The sequence below is a fragment of the Alosa alosa genome, chromosome 17, assembly GCF_017589495.1.
Source record: "Alosa alosa isolate M-15738 ecotype Scorff River chromosome 17, AALO_Geno_1.1, whole genome shotgun sequence".
Classification (NCBI taxonomy): Eukaryota; Metazoa; Chordata; class Actinopteri; order Clupeiformes; family Clupeidae; genus Alosa; species Alosa alosa.
The window spans coordinates 9,106,859-9,119,388 of NC_063205.1; the positions used below are offsets into that span (position 1 = coordinate 9,106,859).

Genomic DNA, 12,530 nt, shown 5'->3' on the forward strand with positions numbered 1-12,530 from the left:
TTGTCATATCTATTATTCTTAGCACATAAGCCTGGAGGGATGAGTTGACAGGGAAGATTGCTACGAGTGAACCACAGGCCAGCCGCAATAAAGTCGGAGATGGATGTGTCAGTTGTGCTTCGCCACTGCCAAGACTGACGTTAATTCCTGCAGGAACACCAGACCGTTTAAAAAAAGAAGTTAGGACACTGGCAAATTGCAGTGACAAGAAACTGTTCTGTGTACTAAGCACACAGCCTGGACTCATTGTTTGTGTAATTTGAGTGGCTTGTCGCCCAGTTGGTCCAGCTTTTAAAAACCCTCACAGACAGATGCTACTATCTAAATGTAGCTCTGGGATAATCAACACCTCAGATCCCTCATTTCTCATGGTGACCTGCAAACCAAAAAAGCTCACCGTTACCACAGCGGCAGGGGGACTATGGCACAGCAGCACCACCAAGTGGAGAATCCTGACCGTAATATAAGTATAAGTATAGTATAAGTATAAGTATAGTATAAGTATATATACTTTTTTTTGATCCCGTGAGGGAAATTTGGTCTCTGCATTTATCCCAATCAGTGAATTAGTGAAACACACACAGCACACAGTGTACACACAGTGAGGTGAAGCACACACTAATTCCGGCGCAGTGAGCTGCCTGCATCAACAGCGGCACTCGGGGAGCAGTGAGGGGTTAGGTGCCTTGATCAAGGGCACTTCAGCCCTCCGGTTACAGGTCCGAAGTGCTAACCAGTAGGCCACGGCTGTATAATAGTGCAATATGCTTGCCTTTTTACTATTTTACATCATTATTGTTATAGTAGGCTATTGAATGCATAATATTTTATAATTGCTGCCTGCAAAGAACATGTTTGTTTGTCACATTCTTACAGAATTGAGGCAAGATAATGTGAAATCCCCATTCATACACCTGAGTGGCTTTTATCCTTTATCTCTCAACACATCTTTCTTTACGTATAGTTAAATGAGGGAGGACACTGTATCCGCTAGGGGCAAGATAACAACAATGGACAAAAAACCCTTAGGCCTACCTAAAAGGGAAGTAAATCCCCTGATCTGTCTGCGGCTTGCTTGCCAGCCTTTCCCAGTCATGGTACTTCGCAAAGTTGCATGTCCCGTTTTTTGAATGCGGGCGACTGGCTACCCTCATCCATGCGCTCATGATAACGTGCAGCTCGGGATGAAACTAACAGTCTTTCAGCAGAAACATGCGAGAGGTTCACTCTTCCCATACTGTACGTTATAAAAGTAAATGTTTATTTCCGTCAAGCTTTAATTGGTTTACATGGCCTGCAACTGAATGTAGGCTATGCAAAATGGAGAGTAACCTAATGTAGGCTATTAACTTTGATTCGCTGTGCTGCATGGGCAATAGATCGCATATCGTAAATTAGGCCTATATGAAGTATTAAAATTATTGTTTAAAATAGTCCACGTTTGAATAAATATTGCAGGGAATCAGGACAGCCAGTTCAGTAAAGCTGCTCTGTCTTTGGCAAGCACGCTACTACAGACAAAGGTGAACAACAGTCAGCCTAAGCCAGTATAGGCTACTAGCACAATCAGACCCTTACAAAAAAATGCATTACTTCAAGTGCCAAACTGTAGATTTCTGAGTATTAAAACCGCAGTTTTGGAGGAAATATTTAGCCTACAGTTGTTATGCAGGGAATGCAGTAGGCCTATTATGGACACATAAAAAAATACTCGGCTACAGCACTGTAGCCTACAATAACTGAACTGAACTGTAAGCGGATATGTACAGCAAGCATGGAGGTCTGAACCGGCAATGGATAGAGTAATATGAAGTAGATTTGCAGCATTTGCGCCGGTGTTATGGTATGATTAAAAAAGGTTTGAACATTTTGATTTGATAGTAAATTAAGGGATTATGTTTCCAATCTCATCGATTAAGATGATCTTCATGACAATATAGGTATCATATTTTCAGAAAAAATGTATTACTTTCCATAACCCCTCGTCGTTGGTATAGGGCTACAATAAGGTGATGCCACATAGTTTATTTTTTAATATTAGAACCCACTGATAGTTAAGTGTAGGCTAGTGAAAGGACTTCAAAGTTCGTGGAAACGTTAGCATGCCGTTTCTCGAATGATCCCGAATAAACTTGAGGCCACACCTTCCAGGATGTCTGAAATGGTGCGAAAGCAGTTTCTCCGGACAGAAACAATGCGGTGTCAACACATTGAACAGACAGTATCTTTTGTTAACATCGTGGGCGGACCTGTAAATCTAAGGATGTCTACGAATGGGTATTTAAAAATGAAACGGTCGGCTTAAGTCTAGTTTTCATACGAAATTGGTTCTTTTAACCTAAACAAACTCATGGGACATAGGGATATGAGCTATGCTGGCCGATGCTTTAACAATTTGCAGAGCAAAACAAACACATTTAACAAAGAAAAGCTGTAATTTACAAACAATGAGAACATCACACTATTTAAAGGTTTAAATAGTGTGGCCTTACCCCTCCTCAAATGAGGACTCAAAAATCCATAAATATTTTGTGACTGCGTTCGCTGTGCACATAAGGTGGCCTACAAGTCATTAGCCTACAGCCTAAAAATAAACTTAATAACGGCCTCTATTTACAAATTCACAACCATCCCCCAACTGTAGCTTGGGCAACTTTGTGCGCTATGGCTCCACCCAGTGGCGCATGCCAGTCCCTGGCATAGGTCTACCTTGTATGAGAAGGCTATGCTCATTTCCACGTAGTCTGCAATAAAATGTTCAGTAGACCAACACAACCCTAGGTTGAGGTTTCAGGAAGGTGACGTCAAGACATTTCCATTAGCATTATGAGGACCTGGACAAGTTTATGCGCTCTTATATTGGAATGCGTACAGTACAGTTTGTTTTGATAGCATGACATTTTTGTGCCACAACCTGGGTCTATGATTCTGCGAGCGTGATGTTGCGGTCCAATTTACATAAACATACCAAAGTAAGAATCTTTACAATAACCACTAGCAAGTAGGCCCTAGTCGAAACAACCAGAAACAAGATCATAGCGCAATTTCTGCCAATGAAACATACCCACATTTATGTTAAGAGTTTTTATTCATCGGACACGCACACAGCCGCAACAATTCACTTTAGATGCATATCGGTATGCACCTATTGTAAGTGACGTCGTCTACAACCTGGTGGCAGGGCGTAGCAGGCCTATGCAAACCACAAAGAATCCTTTGTGACATGACGCCCAGTACTATTAGGTACTAAAGTACCTTTGTGAGGGATTTTACCACTGCTTTAACACTTGGCCAAGTGATTATGCAGGTATTCACAGACCTATTTTAGTTCACGAAAACCGCTTATATTAGTCAGTGATTATGCCAAATGGCAAAATAACCCAAAGTCTACCATTAATGTGACAACACAATGATTCAACAAATTATATATCTTTATTTTCCATTCACACATTCAACCACATCACATATTCAAACACATTTGCAGTCACATACTCGTCCGTATAAGAGTGAAGGCCTATACTGCAGTGGTAGCCAACAACCTTTGTGAGGCTCAGGATATAACGATGGAAATGGAGGGCGAGTTACCAACATGTTGGGTCTTACGTTGCTGAGGCTCAGATTGCGCTGCTGTGAACCAGCCGAGGGTCGGCGAAGCGGGTGACCTGAAAAAGTCTCTGACAACAGTTGCAACCATAGCCAAGTCTGTACCATGTAATAAGACAGTAACTTTACACCCTTGATAAGTCTTACATCTTGAAAACACTGTTACCAAGACAGGGTTGTTAGAACATGCCACGTATACCTCACGAGAAGACAGGTTTACCTGAAGACCACGGTCGATGGTCATGGCGGAGCTCAGCTCAGGCTCCCAAGTGCGCAGCTGTAACGGTAGGGTTAAGCGGATTGCTCCCCCTTACGTTTGGACAGCGTCGGTGCATCACTGAGAATAGGAAAACCCGACAATGAATCACATGGCAAAAACGTGACAGACACTTTAACAAATAAGCATGGAGGCCACAACGTTCGTTGCTCTTCAATAGACAGCAAATATACAAATTCAACTGTACATAAGATATGGGATGATACTAACATTTGCACTCTGTCTTTGGCCTTTTGCTCACTGTCAACGTCTGTTGGCCGAGAAGGCCTACACTTCCATGTCCCGTTCAGCTCAGACCAGTCTGTGCCTCAGATTTCGTTCCAAAACACAACATTCTCGAAATCCCTCTGTAGAAAGTCTAGAGTCCTTTCGAAAGCAGGCTGTGATGACGTGTGAACCGGAATTTGTGTTCCGTCGTCCAAATGAAAGTAACGCTCAGCAGATTGTAACGACGATGAATTCACTTGCTTTAACCTGTCGTAACACATATCTTCATATATGCGATCCATGATGTACTGTGTCGTGTTTCTCGGTGCCATTGCTCCCGAAACAGCTGTTGTCTGGGCCTTCTTCTTCTTCAAGTCGACAGGACATGATACAGGTTTTGGGCCTACCTGCCTTTCCTTGCCACTGTTCAATTGTCCAAACTTCTTGGACAGATGAAGATTCCCCTTTTTTTCGACGAGGTAGCTGCGGGCGGTTTTTACGTTAAACCTTGCCCGAAAAACGTTCTTTTTGGATTTCAGACCCATCTCCTTTATCGAAGAGTGACGGAGCATACTTTTCTCTTCTCTCACTTCCATAACTTCTTTACACATCACTTAAAAAAAACTGTAGTGAAAAAAAAATGTTTTTGATATCCAGTGTCGCCCTCAAATCACTTGCTCAGATCTAAAACTTAACAAAAAACATGAAATAGGAGACAAAGCTTCAAAACTGAATTGCTTCACCTCTCAGAGTCGTCCACAGCTCCAGTAGCCTAACCAACGTGTTACAAACGTTGCAAGTCATCGACAAATGTATCAACACTGGCGGAAGTACGTCACGAACGAGAATAGAAACAACCAATAGTATGTTTACACCATGGAACATAAGCGTTAAGCATGCGCATTATAGTTTGAGAGAGCAGACTTGTTCGGACTTGTTATTAAGGCAATAGCAAGTTGTTGTTGTTGTTTTTTTTTTTAATACACAAAACAGACATTGTTCTGCTCATAGTCAAATTGTCCTACTATGTATTTGTAAGTAGACATAGGCTACAATAAATAAGCAATCACTAAGTAGGCTAGCTCTCAGAAAACATATTACACATATATTATGTCATTTAATAGTCTTATCTTGTCTCACATCTACCTAGAACAGTGCAATACTTTCAGTAGGCCTAGACCTACTTTTAACCCAAAGGAAAAATATTGTCACAAAAAAATTGTCTCAAGAGAAATAAATCAGCTCTCACCTATTTCTCCTGAGACCCTTAGAGAAATTTAAGGCAGCAAAACAGCCCCCAAGGTAAGTTCAACTTAAGATCTCAAATGCAATTTTTTTTTTCGTCTTTTCTCATCTCACTTTATTAAACTGAAATTTCATTTCAGATGTTTACTTTTACATAGGAAATTGCTTCTGTATTTTCATTTCAAAATAGTTTAATTAGATAGAGCCCATACAATGTCTAGAAAGACTCACATTACCACAACATCATTAAAACTGTAGAAATTGGGAAAATGAACCTCTATCCTATGACCTCAAAAGTTAGGTAAGATATCCTAGTAGCAATAATTATGTGTAGGACATTTCACCCCCACAGCTGGTATCAGTTCACTGTCCTATCCTTTGTCTTTGAGACATTTCAGTGTAAATGGCCCAACCGTTCAGGACAGTCAGCAGCTTTACGACATCAGCCTTTCATCCACTGCTTTGAACCTAGACACTGCACCCAACACCCCCCTCTGACCTTTACAATTTGTCATCAGTTATACTCAATTTAAATGTTAGAGTGCTTTCTGTCAACAAGTCTCCTAAATGACTGTATCTATAAGCACATCTAAGTCACTTTGTCTTAAAAAGTATTGAGAGATTGCTGAGTGTGGAGTAACACGCTCTGTAAATTCACAATTTCGTCGCCGTTTTTTCGTTTTTACTTGTCAGTTTAACGGCTGGTGAGTGCTAGGATCAGTAAGACTTGTTGTAAGTGTTGCTATGAGAGTAGATGTTCTCTAAAGAGCTGGGTCTTCAGGAGTTTTTTGAAAGTGGAAAAGGATGTCCCTGCCCTTGTAGGAACTGGCAGTGTGTTCCACCAACGAGGAACAACAGATGAGAAAAGTTTGGATTGGCTTGAGCGTACCGGTGGTAGAGCTAGACGTCGTTCGTCAGAGGAGCAAGGAAACAAGCAAGGAATTTGACTCTGGTTAATCTTTGCTCTCAAAGTACAACACTCACTTAACATATAAGAATAAAACATAAAAAACAAAGAATTAACAGAACAGTAAAAATAGGATGAAGGGCAGTAGAATATGTATAATACAGTATGTACATTTGCACATCAAAATCAGTGAACTGTTTCACAGTAAACTCTACATTGAACTGTTGGTTGAATGAGACCCATAAGCTTGGCGTTCACAGTACAAAGTGCAGTTCATTTTATGTAGATTTATACTTTACTAGGGTCCAAAATGTGTGATCACCAATATCAAAAACATCCACTAGGTGACAGCAATGGAATATCTGTATGTTTTTTTTTTTTTTTTTTTAACCACTACTTTAGCTTGATTCTGCAGCCTGATGAGTTGTGCTGGCTGTCTGAAACAGGGAGGCTGTCTGAAAGAGAGTGCAACAATCAAAGAGAAGAAGACCAACACTGTACATGACAAAGCTTTCAAACATCATGCCCCATCAAAATGTTCTCATTTTGTCATCAGCTGCATATTTGGCATGCATGTCCAGCCCGGAGTGTCTGGATTTGTTTTTGCCCTATGACCCCGTGTGGTATCGTACTGTGCCACAACTCCCTTGTGCTTCCCTTAGGGTGATGTAACAAAAGAACTTGGTCTGCATGACAATGAATCAATGTACTGAAGGTGCAATGCTGCCTCATGCCATATCAATTAGCCTCCTGTCACAAAGTAGGCTACATTGTGTGCAACGTATATAATGCTCATGGTGCATGTTGTTTTTATTAAGGCTTCATGTGAAAAAACATTCCTGGTGACATGGAAGGTTTATTGATGTAGTGTTATTTTCAGCAGTTGTCTATTCTATTGCATTTGTATTGCATCCCACATCCTGCTGTGTAATGTGAAATAGGTTAGGTTGTTGATCGGCCACTTTGGAAGCCCCTACATATAGCACAAGGAATTTAACACCATTCTTGTGTATGTCTGAACCGAATCCATGTTTATTAATCCTCTTACTGGTGTTCTTTTGAAAATGTGATGAATATGAAAATGTTGAAAATGTCTTACTTTAAATCTGTAAGTTACAACACCTTACATAATGTCTCCTTCCCTGCTGAGCTCACAAGAATAGAACAGGCATATTAACACTCCCACAGACTGATTGATGACACTGCAGTATTCTAGCTGCAGTTAAAGGCCTTTGGATTGTTTTGCCTATTACTTTCTTGTCCAACTATCCTTTTGTCTGCATTTCTTGCCTTACATTTGGGTTGTCGGGCTGAAGTTTAGTATCTTCTGTGACTGATAGCTGTGATCTGTTTTCTTAATACCACTATCATATATCATTTCTCGCAACTGTATCGATGTAACAATGTTCATGTAACATAAACCTTAAACTCTATCTTTAAACCTTCTGCTGTGTCTCATTGGCCTAATGCTTATTTGAATCTGCAGATCTTTACCTCAATAATTAGGCTATTTAAATGAAGACATCAAGGACATTTCCAGTTGTCACCTATCATCATGCTGCACACTGTTTGTTCCCTCCAAGCTGTCTGTTTCATAACCAGCATAGAGAGAAAAAATGTGGCCGGTTGAGGCGTTCCATTAAACCCAGTTATCAGGGGCATTTTCCATCCCCTCGGGCCTCTGCCTTCTTCAGCATCACAAATCACTGCTCCTTATCTGCTCACAGAGCTGTGTACATTTTTCTGTATGCAGTGAGTCGTATCTACAGCAATCTTAAAGACCAAAAAAGTGAGGTTTAGAAGCCAAAAGGCTTTGGTCGATGTAGAAAAAAGATGTTTTTAAATGTTATTCCTTCCTATGTGAACATTGTCAACATCTTTTGTGACTAACCCTATTTCAAAACATGTTATATTGCATGTGACTTATGCAATGTTTCGTAACAGGGTAGGCAATGCATGGCTGTCTCAATGCCTTCCGAATATTTCCTTGAATGGTCATTGCAATCATATGAAATATATTTCCTCATGTCACAGACCATGAATGATGGGGTGTGACTACTAGTTTTCATCATGGCTCATTGCTTTACAAAACATCTAACATTTACAAAACATCTAACATCAGAGCAGCAGCAGTAGAAGCTGATGATTGGCCATTCCATCACAGTGTTGCATAAACGTAAACATGAGAGAGTGTGTGTTCGGTAACTATCGGTGGGTCGCAAACATTAACATTCAATGGTCATTTACACAAAAAAATGGATTGAATATAGGAAGGCTGCAAATGGTTTCAAGATTTACCAGTTATTCCTGCAGCGCACAAAGAAATTAGGGGAAGAGATCTTGCGTTTGAGCCAGACAGATCAGAGTGAAATGTTATCCTGCTGGTAGAATCCAAGTGCTTACAGGAAAAAGTGGCCCAGAAGTAAATCAGAGCTTCTTACATCCTGCCTCCGTTGGACCTCCTGACGTCCCGTGAGCCTGAGCAGGCATGGAAGCTTCAGTCTCTCAGGATCTTGCCAGATAAATCCACAGTCCCACCTTTCCCCCCACAAATCCCACGCAGGCAGCCCAACACTGCCTTTTACACGACTAGAGTCTGGAACAGAGAGCCCACTGATCAGCACTTAATAAATTTTGCATACAGCTGACCGTGAGGATTTCCAAGGATTTATGGTCGTAAGAGGTCCTAAAACAACCACCAGTAATTAACTCAGCATGCGATTTTTCATTTATTACTAGGGCTAGGTTATTCCACACAATACTCCAAGTGTCTTATATGGTCATTCATCAGAAAAATGGGGCAAAATATGATTTAGATAGAGTTTAGGTAAACTACATGAGCTGATGACAGCTGTGACGCTGCCGATTCCAGCCCAACACAGTTCACTGTATTTAGCTTGATTCTTAAGGAACAGAAAAAGACATGGCAAAATGCTCCTGCATGCTGTCTGTTCCGAATCTCTACAATACTGTTCCTGAGGTAAATATTGGGACATGAATACATTTAATTATGTCCTAAATTAACTCATCAATCATGTTGTTGATAACAGTACAAGCAAACTAAGCGCCTGCCTTGCTGTGGAAGCAGAGGAAATTGGGAGTGTGAAACTAACTGGGTGTGAGCACAGTCCATTATCCACCTATCCATTAGGAAAGATGAATATCATTGCAAAGCATTGCAGGCAATGTCAAAAGATGTCCATGATAAATGTTTAAACTATAGCTTGCCAAAACTATGCACTTATCAAGCAACCACATGAGGTGTATAGTGTGTTCGTGAGGACAAGTGCTTGTAAGGACCAGCCTCCATTTCATTATTTAGAAGAACATTCTGTGCAACAAATTCTTAATGTATTACGTGGAATGAGATTGGCACAACATACAACTAGGACTTGACCTGGTGAATACCACAAAGGATTTGGGCAGATTGAGTGCTATCATTTGGAAACATGCATTTCTTTTCAGAGCCCAGACCCAGTTTCCATTTCTGAAACAAAAGCTGTTGAATCATCACTGTGGCCAAATAGTAGGCTACAGTATGTGCCCCAGAAACTCACATAGAGATCCACATGACAGCTCTGCAAATTGTATCAGCTATGCCTGCCTGGATATGATTTGGTGGCAGCCACTGTGATGCGACCTTACCAAGAACAAAGGGAATCAAATTAATGGGTGGAAGAGTGCCGAATCTGAGTCTCTGACCTACTGTAGGGGTGTCGCATATTGTTTTGGTGTATTGGTGTATATTGGTTTTGTGATAATTGTGATGATTAAAACATGAAAATATGAATATTGTGAAAAATAATTCACACACGATAATATCAGTCCATTTATTCGCTGTTTTGTCCCTGTACAGGAGTCAGTAGCAGCCTTCTCCAATGCACCCTGTTACTGCCCTGATCCAGTGGCAACAACTTCTCCTGAAGCATTTGATGCATGCATTTGGAAAACCTGTTAGTCAGTCAAGAATGAAAGCCTGGAAAAACAAACTGTTCTTCTGCTGCCAATCAATTTCTCACCCAGTACATCACATAATAATCAGTAGATTTCAGGCCTCTGGGGTTAGATGGAGTGACATGAGCATCACCAACAAGTTAGCAACACATTTTGTGTCCAGTGAATTCATATAGTGCACATTATGTTGCGTAAGCTGATGTTACTATATGACATTACTAAGCCACATGGAAATTGATAGCTGGTGACAAAAGCCCTTGGGGCACATTTCTGTGTTAAAGTTCAGTACATTCCCTTGTGCAGAGCCTTTGAAATGAATCAGCACAGACATTAAACCAAGCAGATTGGCATTAATGCACAAGGCTGAGGTAAAACAACATGGCATGTTGTTTCAGAAAATCCATCTGCTTTTGGGCACACAAGATATACTTCATTGATGCCTTATGTGTTAGCATATTTGCAATTATTTTCCAGTGAAACGTGTCTGAAGAGATCATTGGCAATTACGTGGTGATTTCCCCTCTCCCATCCACCAGCGAGTACCAAAAATCAAGAAAGAAAGGGAAATATTAAGGGTTGAAAAACTGTGATTCTAATTGCGTAGTTCTAGTAAAAAAAAAAATCCTGTCTGATTTTGTCAAGCGACTTATTCTCAGATGGCCACCATCTCTGTGGAAGATACAGATATGACATTCTTCAGGTCTTACCTAGCATACGTAAGATTGTGGCATTTAAGGTTGCTGATGCAGGAAAATTAGAAACAGAGAACTAGGTGAAGAAGAGGGTCATATGACACGAGTTAGCACTGTCAGTGCTTATCTTATCTTTACCCTGCTGTGAATAAGCCCCCATGCAATTGGTGGTTTTTGTTACATTTTGGAATAGATTTTTCTAAGCGATATCTTAGGGAGGATGATTCTCTGTCAATGTTTGGGCCATAATACCTATTAAAACCCTTAAGGGAGATGCATTTGTCATTAATAAAAGAGAGGATGTCTACAATAAACATGAAACAGAGCGAGGCTGTGGACTACAAGCATGAATCAGAACTTATCTACTGTGCAACATAATCTTTTCTGCAAGTTATTCATCTCACAGCCATGACAAGGGCACCACATACATCACATTCAAACATACAGTTCACTAAAAACAGTGAATACAGAACTGCACTGGGTAGTCACTGCTGCCATGACCCAATTTCTGTATCAGTTATTATATGTTGCTCAAAATGGAAAAGTCTTGTTATGGTCATATGTACACAATGGATGCTGGATACATTTTGTCTGGCGAGTATAGATGTTGTTTACAGATGATTCTTCCAACCTTCCTCACTATAAATTCAAGGTCACACAAGTAAAACCTCAGTTTGACATAGGCTGTTAAAAAGAGTGTCCATGAAGTGCCTGCAACAACATAGTTTACAAATGCGCCACAACAACTAAAGTCTTTTTCAGACATGCACTGGGCTCCTGACATGATGGGTGAACACAATGTCCGAATTATTTTACTTCACCTGCAATGATAATCACCTGGGTCTGACACCACTAGCCCCAGTACTACTAAGTCCGGGAGTCACACAGGTGAGTGCATACATAAAAGGTTAAAGCACAGATAGATTTGCACCTAGTGAGGAGGCATGGTGAAGGTGTTCCATGCAAAACTGATGGTGTTCCCCTAGCTTAATTGACTTAAACCACATGGAGTATTTACTGCAGGTATGAACAACTCCCACCCGTGCAATGTCCAGTTGTGAGGTTCATGTCTGAACATTCAACTGGATTTGAGATCCGGATGTGATTGCACAGACATTGTCCGGAAGTCATGTATGAAAACAGCTTAAGTGAGATTTTAGGGACTTTGCTTTGCGTCATGCCCTACAACGCCCCTTAGCTGTTCTGAAATCACAGTAACCTACAACCTCCTTGTACTTATTACACACCTCTAACAGAGATGCACGTCTGATGTCATTGACTGATGAGTCACTTCTCCCACGCTCTCCTCCAACTGCCACACAGCTTCCGCCATATTTAGCATTCTCTAAATCTCCGCCTTTAGTTTTACATTTCATGTCACTACCAGTTGTGTATTCTTTACATTGTGATCCCACACTGCTGTATGTAGTTCCTTGAGGGTTTTGGCCCCTGCATCCCCTTTTGTTCTGGTTCTTGCTCTCGTGTGGAGACTCTAATTAACCCCTTTCTCTGTTTGCTCAGATGTTTGGTTCTGTTTTTGTTTTCTTCTTTTTCTTCTATTCCTCTCCCTCATTAGTTACACAAGCAGGTTTCCTCCTGTCTCACTCAAATTAGTTATATTTAGTGGTGCTCTAGGAACACTCTG

The 12,530-nt window shown here is 40.8% G+C and overlaps 1 long non-coding RNA gene across 1 annotated transcript; it reads right to left on the reverse strand.

Annotated features, from left to right (window-relative positions):
* Positions 1-3,413: 3,413 nt before the first annotated feature.
* On the reverse strand, positions 3,414-4,894 carry LOC125310664. Its single transcript, XR_007196333.1, has 2 exons — positions 4,091-4,894; positions 3,414-3,940 (listed from the first exon to the last, which is right to left on the reverse strand). It is a non-coding gene; the product is annotated as an uncharacterized LOC125310664 (long non-coding RNA).
* Positions 4,895-12,530: the final 7,636 nt, after the last annotated feature.